Raw genomic sequence first — 10,100 nt, forward strand, 5'->3', positions numbered from 1 at the left:
GGTGGGGGCCAACCCCTCCCCCCCCAAAAAAGCCACAACCCTCCCCCCACACACTCACAGCCCCCCACAAAACTCATACCTGCCTACACACCACACACCCATTCCCCCACACCTATCTACCCCCCAACAAATCCCCCCACACACACACCTTCTCACACACCCCACATACCCACAAACCTATACCCATCCTACCACTCACACCTTCCCACAATATACAAGAGTAAGACTTCATTTTAAGCTAGTATACTATCACCTCTATGTACACTACACACACACATGTAAATCAGGACCAGGACAAAAATATTTTTTGAATTGAAACTAATGAATGTTGTAGTACGTTTGATTTTTAGAATATAATTTGGTATTTTTCTGGTTCCGTGATGGCAAAACCCTTTGCTGAAGGGAGTACCCCTGAGGACAAAGGGAGGGACTTCTGGTGGCAAAGGTCAGGGGTTAGGGGGCGGGATTGCATTCTCAAAATGGCGACCATGGGATGGGGCACCTGTCAAGGGTCGGGGCTACCCATGCAGCCCTCACTGGCTTGCCTAAACTCAGTAAGCGGCCTTCTGCCCAAAATTATTGCCCGCCCCGGCTTAGGTGGACATGTCAGTCAAGATGGCTGCTATCACATAAAATCCATCACTGCCAGTTGTCCTTTAGTCTCTATTTTCCCATCTGTGGGAATGCTATCCATGTAACCAAGGCCTCCTTGCCAGCTGGTTCCTGTCAATTATTTTCTCTCTCTAACCTATATCTTATCTCACAGGAGATGGGAAAGTGGATTTTAAAGAATTTTTGAAGGGTTTGACTGGCACTCAACAATCCTCCGAAAACATCGGTGAGTAAGAAGCATATGTTGAAAAGAGATGGATGCAGGTGCTTCATGTTGTTGAATTCTAGGTGTGTGTCCACAATGCTGGAAGGAATTTTAAGCATCTCCTTGGTGTATCTAACTTATCTGATATAGAATCTGGTCCATGGGTGACTGGTGCCTCCTGAGTCTGGTGGGGCACTTGCAGATGCCACTGGCAGCGGCGGGCCAGAGCTGGTGAGCTCCCACAGATGGCGGTGGCAGGGATGGCCCTGTCGGGGGAGGCACATTGAGCACCCACAGATGCCACCAGCGGCATCTCTGGTAGGGACGGCCCTGTCAGGGGAGCCCCTAACCCCCTGTGTTCTCCCTACACGTCACGTATGATCTGGTTTCTAATGTGCAAGGCTTTGAAGAGTGGACTTGAGCACCTAAATGCTACTCTCTTCCATCCTGTGCAAGTCCTTGGAAAGCATTTAATGTAAAAGGTGAATGGGTCCTCCTCCCCTTGCTGATTTTTTGTGACTCAGTGTTAAGGGTCATGATAATGCGTTACAAAAGTAGATGCTTAATCATGAATGCTTGGGGACTCAAGCAGAATGGAGTGGAAATGTACTTAGGTGCTTAGTCTGCTTGGAGGCCCAATAGATGCAGCCTGCCCCTAGTAGCTTGTTTTCTTTTCTAACCACTCCCATTTTCTTACAATTATAAATACACTGTATTCACAAACTTCATGGCACCTTCTCATGTTCACAGAGATGGAAGAAGCCATGAAAGCCATCCGCTCCATCAAAGAGGATGAGGTGGACATTCAGCAGCTGGAGTCCATCATGAGCAGTAGGGGCATACACTTGGCCCCAGAGGAGATTCAGAATGCTCTGAAGCACATTACTTGTAAAGGTGAGCATCTAAAAAATTAGAATGTCTTTTTTCAGGGCTACTGAGTGTTGAAGGGTTTGCAGACACAGGAGGTTGCATTAAGGGTATGCAGGAGGACACTCATTTTATTTAAAATAAACACTTGGGCTGGATTGAATGGAATCTATTTTTTGATGCTGAATCTATTCCTTCACTCTCATAGTTCTAGCATCAAAATCGACCCATTGGATGAGGGATGCATTTATGACCCTGTGTTATGTAGTGTACTATCCCTTGCTTGAGGATTTTAATACCTGTGTAGAAAAAGACATGCAGATACCTCAAGAGGAACTATAAGCCATGGCCTTGTCCTCTTCATGAACCACAGTTATAATGCAGATATAAGACCCTTCTTTCTCTCAGCCCTTCACATCTCAGGGCTGGATGGAAATCCAAAACATTCTAAAATGACATGGCTGACTCCCACTGCATTATTCTGTTGTAATGTGTGTGCAACTCCATAGATAGCAATGGTCTTTCTTGGGTATAAAACCTGTGTAATGCTCAGGTGGCTTTGCCCCTGAACATTCCTATGTCTGTTTTCCTTCATTGTTATTTTTAAACTAACTCATCCCTTTTGTAATACTATGAACGACAAAGATGTTTTCACTGGGATTAATTTGGTCCTGTGCTTTTAGTATGTTAGACAATTACCATCCAAAGCTCTTAGATGGCTTGGGAGAACCCCTCTTTTTTGCTTAGTACCTATTCATCATTTTTCCTTCTCTGAATTGAACTGTCTCATGCAGAAGATGGGAAGGTGAATTTGGAAGATTTCATGATGGCTTTGACCAAGAGTCAGCAATTTTCCCGAACTGAAAGTAAGTAGAAACTTCAGTGTACAGTACAGAAATAGGGACGTGTTCCTTTAAATGGCTTATGAACCTTCTAACAGTTCTCAGGATGTTCTGTGTCTTAGAAGTTGTCAGGATGTATGTTGCCTTACCTTATATATTATTGAATAGTTAGCAAATACAGTTATTCTGGGCCCAGATATGCCTGTGCTGCTTGTTCATACTATTGTTTTGCTAAAGAGGAAAGGATGCAAAAGAAATGTTATTGTAAGCAAAACTCTCTGGCAAACAAAGATATTTTAGGAGTAGTTTTCTCCCAATTTTTTTTTTCATTGAAATATGGTTGTTTTCTGAATCACTCTAGAAGTGGCTGAAAAACAGGAAAAAATAATTTCATGATAAAGAACACTGAGAAGTTTTTAGCCATTTTCCCATTCAAATTTGGAAGCACTCACAAATTTTCCAGCCAGCTGCAACTGGTGATAGAAGCTGATTGACAGAACTACATTTTGTGTAATTTTGGTAGCATTCTTGGCGATGCAGCTGTGTTTTGTCAAGAGTATTTATGTATTGTTTATATCAGTGTTTCTCAACCACTGGTGGGACACGAAGGTCGTGAAAGTGGGACTTCAACTCATTTGAAAATATAATTAATTGATTGATAATATAATATAATATAATATAATATAATATAATATAATATAATATAATACTAAAGTGCATGTAAATGTAAAAATACACTTCTTGGGGAAAGGGGGGTTTGTTTTTATCATGGTGGGACCAGGGTTTTTTGACCAAATGGTTGGTGGGATGTAAGGTGCAAAGGTTGAGAACAGCTGGTTTATATGAGGTGACACTCATAGTCTACAGTCAAGATCAGTGATCCACTGTGCCAGGTGCTGTACAAACACACCATGAGAGATAGTCGCTACTTAAAGAGTTTACAGTCTCCATAGACCAGAGGTGATCAGCCCATGTAGCCATGGTATTCAGTCTGTGGGGCTCCCCATGTGTCAGGATATTTGGCAGTAGGGAAGCAGTGGCAATTAATACCAAAATGAATACCACTACTGCTCCCCTGCTCCAAATTCACAAGCCCCAGGCAGGGCCCGGCCATGCCCCCTTCCCCACACATCTGGATCAGGGCTGGGCCATGTTGCACTACCTTCTCCCCCCATACAGCTGGATTGGGGCCAGGCCACACCCTTGCCCTGCCTCTTCAACTGAATTGGGGATAAGCCCTGTCCCTCCCCCCTCCTTCCTCTTCCCTTTCCCCATCCACACATTTGGCCATGCCTCCTCACCTCTGCACAGCCAGACCAGGCCCACTGGCCAGATCTAGTCTGCAGATGGATTGGGTACCATTCATCCAGCCCATAGGGCAAAAAGGTTGAGCATCACTGCCATAGACAAAAGGTAGGTCACACAGCAGTTAGTAGCAAAGTCAGGAACAGAATTTGTGTCTTCCAGCTCTCCAGACCACTGTGCTATCCACTACAGCAGTGGTTCTCAACCTTCGTAGACTTAAGGCATCCTTTAATTGACTCTCATAAAATGCCAATGCATAAAATTTCACTTCTTGTTTGACTACAGAAAAATAATAATGCAATCATTCTATTGCAAAGAACTCAGAAAGACTACAGCAGGTCAGAATATTTTAACCATAGATTTCTATTTAAAATCTCTGGGTTTATCTTGTGAATCATGTTTGCACACCTACCAGTGCTAACATTGTCTGGCACCTCATGGCATCCTTGAAATGATCTCAAGGTACCCCAATGGTGCCATAACACCCTGGCTGAGAATCACTGCACCAGAGCACTCTGCCTTTCCCAGGGCTTTTAGTTTGTTGTCATGACAAGGGGTGATCTAGAAATCGGCACTTTAAAAACTGTTCAGACTAAAGAGCTACCAGGCCCAATCTCAACTTCTTTTTTAGTCACAAGGGAAAATAAAATTGGGTATAATTCATGTGTTTACATGGAGTTTTCTCAGCATTGTGCCTGCCGGCTTTTCCATCTGCCTATCCCTGTTTGATTCTGTTCTGCCAGCTCTCGTAATATATAGTTTGAAAGGTTTCCCAGCTTGGCTTACTCTTAAAGGAATAACATCCTACAAAAGGAGCAAGATTTCTCTATATCAGTGACCTGTAGGGTGCATACAATGCCAGCAGCATTACATGAAAGAGTGGAGAAGGCATATAGACAGATTCTCTTCTCATTTATCTCTATGAATGCCATCAGGGTTACTCCACCTCTCTGCTAGAATATGTGAGGTTATAACCTGGGCCACTGTTAAAACCAAAAGCTACGTCATGCAATACAAAATAGAGTAATGTACCCAAAGCAAAACAATCCTATACAATCCATTAATGCATCACTTCAGGGGAACCCTGATTTCCAAGACCTGAAACTTTTACAGATACCTATTATTTCTTTCCTTTACCTATTCAAGAAGACAGGGTTAACATCCGAAGCCTGGACTGTATTCTGGACAACATGGGGATTTTCCTAACCCATAGGGAGATCCAAGAGGCTCTGAAGAACATTACCCCTGATGGTGAGCATTGGAAACATGTTTTATCCTTTGGTGGAGAGCAGTCTCCTGCAATTGCAGACCTGTATGTATGCAGGTGCATATGTATGGGTGTATGCACATGTGATACACTTCAAACAATCCCTAAATTATAGTTACAGTGTGACTTAACCCATCACAAGCCTTCACCACCCCTATATAAATGCCACTTCTATATAATCAGGGCCTCTCGCACACCATGCTACAGAGTCTCCTGAGGCTGCACCCAACAGGACTGCACCTCACAGTGCTACCATGGAAAGGAATATGGCAGTTTACATCTTTCCCTTCTCTCAGTTTAGGTGGTCTGTAGATTAGGGCAGGTGGCACCACACTGTTTACTTCCCTCTCACAGATTTAAAACTTTCTGCTCAGCCTTCTTGTTATAACTGCATTTTTTCTAGGAAAGCTAAAATTCTAACACAGGCTTGTCCCACATATGGCCCGTGGGCCGCCATGCGGCCCACCAAGGCATTTTCTAAGGCCCACGGTGCTGCGACAGGAAATGAAAATAAACACTGTTTACTTTCGTTCCCACCCCTTGTCCCTCCCCCAGCCCCTCAGCAGCTTCCTAATAGCTGCTGAAGGGCTGGGAAAGGGACAAGGTTCCCACACAGACCATGTCAGCTTGACATTGCCAACGTGGTGCGTGGGAAGAGGAGTAGCCATGTGCCTCTCGGGACAGGACGACCCCAGCCAGAGCAGCAGGGGCTCAGATGTAAATTTCCCCCTACCTGTGTCGGTCAGTCCCGAGCAGCACACGGCTCTGCCGCTGCCTCTGCTGGCTGGTGCCAAACCGGGCAGGTCTGTCCCATCCGGAGCAGCACGCAGCTGAAGCCAGATTCCCATGTGCTGCTGGGGACGGGAGGAGGCCGGCCAGGTCAGCACCAGCCAGCAGAAGTGGTGGCAGAGCCATGTGCCCTCGGGACTGACCGGTGCAGGCAGGGGGAAAATGCACCTGAGCCCCTGCCACTGCAGCCGGGCTTGTCCCATCCCTAGCATGGGGGGGGGGCCTCAGCAAGTGGGGTCCTGGAATGACTTCTGCGGGGCAAGGTGGCGGGAGCCAGTGTCTGCTGGACCCCATGCTCTGGGCTCGCAGCTCTGAGGCCACCGGGGCTGCATGCTCAGGCAGCTGGACACCAAGGTGAGCAGGGCCGTGTGGTCGGGTGGGTGAGGGGCTGCGGTGCAGTGGCCACCTCACTCCAGCCCCCCTCAGGCAGCGCCGTCTCGTGGGGCTGCGCTGCTGGGGAGATGGAGATGTGGAGCTGTTTATTTCTCCCCTTTAGTCTCTGGGGCAGTAGCTGGCTGGATGCACAATGGGTCCCTCCTGCCTCTGCCCACCAGCAGCTACCGTGAACCTTGCAGGAACAAGCAGGTGCAGTAGGTCTACACAGGCCAGGTCTCTCTGGCCCAGGACAGAGGGTGTTTGAATATGGCTCACCAGCCCACTGGGTGATAAAAAGTTCATGATCCGGCCACACATTCAAAAAGGTTGGACACCCCTGGTCTAACACAATCATGTGACTCCAGGGACATTTGGTAGGCACAGGCCCAGAATGCCTATCATTTAGCCTTGCCCTTCTCAGGTTTAGTGCAGGCTGAGATGCATTTCATTGTAAACCTGCCCACTTCTAATTCATTGGCACAGTGTCAGTGACCATGCTTGCAGCCAGTGGCATAGCCAGCAACTCTGGCACCCTGACCAGAACACTGGGGGAAGGGAGGTAAATGGGGAGCAAACTCCAAGTAGCAAAGGGGCTGCTACTCCCTGGTCACTGTTGCCACGGTGCAGGCTCCCCTGAACTGGGGCAACAGCGGAAGCCCTTCTAAATTGGCACCTGGGGTTGGTGTTGCCCTCACCCTACCCTAGTTACACTGCAACTTCCAGTCAACTCCACTTCCCCTTTGCTTTCTGGTTGGGATTCAGTGAATCTTGTTAGCTGCAAGTGGAAAATGCAGGTGCATATGCCTTAGCAGTGTGTACAATGGATAGTTTCTATGGACACCTTGGGAACGCCTTTTCTACAACGCTAGCCACGAGGTTTATTTCTCCTTCCTTAACCTTGAACTCTCCTTTTCCTCACAGATTCTGGCAAGGTGAATCTAAGCAAATTTATGAGGAGTGTGAGGGCTCTCCGGAAATTCTCCCACAGGGAAGGTGAGCATGCCAGGATGTTCAAAGAGGGATAGGATGTAAAAGTCATAATGCGCTATAGAGGTGTTCATCCAGTCCTGCTCCACATGTCCCCATGCACATGCCCTATACAGCCAGTTCCATCTGTTCTTGGCTGTACTTGAGAATAAGTACTTTGATCTCCCTAAGTAAGGCCTTTCCTGCAAGGCTAACTGTGAGTTAGCACTGAACCAGTGCCCAGCATGGTGCTGAGAGGCACTTGTGCAGGCAGACATGCCACCACTCAAAGTGCCACGATATAAAATCAAGGTCTGGACCAGGGGTACACAACCCCTGACACAGGTGCCAGAGCGTGGGACACAAATGCATTTTGTTTGGCATGCATGTCTTGAGGCAGGCAGCAGGGAAGGGGCAGGGACTGCACTGCCACAGCAGCTCCCCTGCTGTCTGCCCCTGGCACACCAGCATCTTACAAGTTAAAGGTTGCGGGTTTTTTTAGCACTCTGCCCAAAAAAGTTGTTGGCCCCTAGTTTGCACCATGCAGGGCTTTACATAGGAAAGCATTTGAGAACATATTGCAACACTAGCATTACTGAACCTGCAACCCCCTAAACACAATGGCTGCTATTATTGTGATGTGCCACAAAATAGTGATCTTATATATACAGATTATATGCTCACTTACATAAATAAGACTTTTTTAAACCTTTATTATAACAAATGTTAAAAACAAAAGGTGAAAGTGCCAAAGTGCAGAGTTCTCCAAGGGGCTGGGCATGAAACACTTATCAGTTACAAACTCCCATTATCCCCAGAGATTGAAATCCCCTTTTTCTTGCTCAATATCCTTCTTCATGGCATCACAAGTTAAATAGGACTAGCTGACCCTCTTCCACCTTGCAGAGTACCCCCTTGATGACCCAGCATGACATAAATTGGGCCACATTCTGTTGCAGGGTGATGTATGCAAACTCAGGTGAGTGCTCAAGCCAAGAACCAGGAGAGTTGGAGCGTATTGCCAGAGTCTGGCCCCCATAAGCTGATTTCTAAGACTCTTCAGGGTCACCATTTTGGCCTGACCCTGAAGGAAATTGCCCAAATTTCCCCTCAGCTGCTCAGTACAGAATAAAAAGAATGTACAGTCTTGGAGAAGTCCAAATCCAGTATGCCAAGGAGGGTGCTGCGGGCAACAATGCATAGCTGCAGCCAGGAGAAGTCCAGGAAAGTATGGAAAAGCATCTCCTCCACCTCCTCCTTTCAGAAGGGGCAGGCCACCAATGCTACCAGGTCTAAGTGGCAAACAAAGGTGCCAGTGGCCAGGGCTCCTTGCAGCTGCCACTGAAGGTCTTCAGTCCTCTGGGCAGTGGTCACTTCATACAGGGTGTGACAGGCCAGGTGGGCTTACTTGGGTGTTGCTGCTGCTGGATCTCAAAGCAGATCCCACTGCTATTCTTGTTGGACATGGGAAGGGATAGTAGGGTACCAGGCCCACTGCTTTTCTGGCTGTCCATGGCTAGAGAGATAGGCAACAGTGTGTCCAGCAAACAGCCATCAGGGAAAATCCATCTGAATAGAGGTGGTTCTCCAGGGCAACAAAATCATCCACAAGGAGGGCAGCCCTCACTTCAACCAAGAGACACAAAGAAAAGTGGATGGAGTGCAAGCCCAGGCTGCCCGGGCTTCAACTGGGAGCCAATAGACATGTAGTACACATGTATATATATATGTAATTACGTTGCATGTGTGAGTATATGTGTATTTGTACATGCATGCATTGTGTCCACAGGGCAGTTTCTTTCCTTCCTTTACCGTTCTAGAAAGGGGTCTGGCTCCATTTTGATCAGGAATTTTGCTAAGTAGAGTTTGAAATAACACCTTTCTAAACTCCCTGCAGTGCTAATAGAGTACTTTAAAATGTGCTCACTGGCTATGAACTGTGGGAAATTATTAACCCTCTTCAAAAAGGGGTGGGGAGCTGCTGCTGGGGAGGGATTTATGTGAATGGTTGTAACTGTTCCCCTTGCAAGCTCCTGCTGCCACAGGAATGAACTTCAACGGCTGTAAACGTAACCCTGAATGCAACAATGTTGCTTTGCTTTTATAGAAGGCTCTTGAAATGTTGAGCCCTTAAGGCATTTAAAAAATATATTGGTATGTTACACAAGATGCATCACTCAAGTGATCTGGCCAAGCTATATTCTTCCGGACTGCAGCTCCCTTCCAGCATTGTCTGGATTCAGTATTTCTCACTCTCTGAGCAGAAATCTGCACTCACTCAAAGCCTGCAGTTTAGAAGTTGAAATGTTGTCTTAGTGAGGACTAACAATTTTTCTGATGGGTTTCTACAGATGAGTTATATTTGATTGTAAAATAATGTCCGAGCATGCTCAGGTGGCATCTGCTGAGATTTTCAGAGGGATTCAGTAACATGTTAACCCATTGCTGGCACAGGAAGTTTGTTGTCTCTGCCCTTCTGATAGCCTAAAGCAATGCTTTTCAACTGGTGTGCTGTGAAGAGCTCCCTGGCATGCCACAAGAATTTTGGAATGAGAAGCAAGTTCTCCAGCTGCCTACCACTAATGAACAAGCCGCACCAGTGAGATATTCACAGAAGATTTGCACATGTTGGCTATGGGGGAGAGAAAACCAGTCAAGCAGAAGGAAATTCATCTACTGCTCATGTGTTGGCTGTGGAGGACGCACAGTTCATGAGCCTCTGAACAGCTGTACCACCGAGTTTTGCCACAGCAATGAGCTACAATGAGTTCATAAGCTTGAGGATGGGGAATGCCTTAACAGTTGTGCCGCCAAAAAAAAATTATTTCCTTGGGCAGGAAAAGGTTGGGAAACACTGGTCTGGAGGCTGCAA

General features: G+C 46.7%; 1 long non-coding RNA gene across 1 annotated transcript; it reads left to right on the forward strand.

Annotated features, from left to right (window-relative positions):
- Window positions 1-523: 523 nt before the first annotated feature.
- LOC109301791 lies at window positions 524-9,726 on the forward strand. Its single transcript, XR_002098628.1, has 3 exons — window positions 524-597; window positions 7,581-7,583; window positions 9,712-9,726. It is a non-coding gene; the product is annotated as an uncharacterized LOC109301791 (long non-coding RNA).
- The last annotated feature ends 374 nt before the right edge of the window (window positions 9,727-10,100 follow it).

The sequence above is a fragment of the Gavialis gangeticus genome, unplaced genomic scaffold (assembly GCF_001723915.1).
Source record: "Gavialis gangeticus isolate Ggan-Ray unplaced genomic scaffold, GavGan_comp1, whole genome shotgun sequence".
Lineage (NCBI taxonomy): Eukaryota > Metazoa > Chordata > Crocodylia > Gavialidae > Gavialis > Gavialis gangeticus.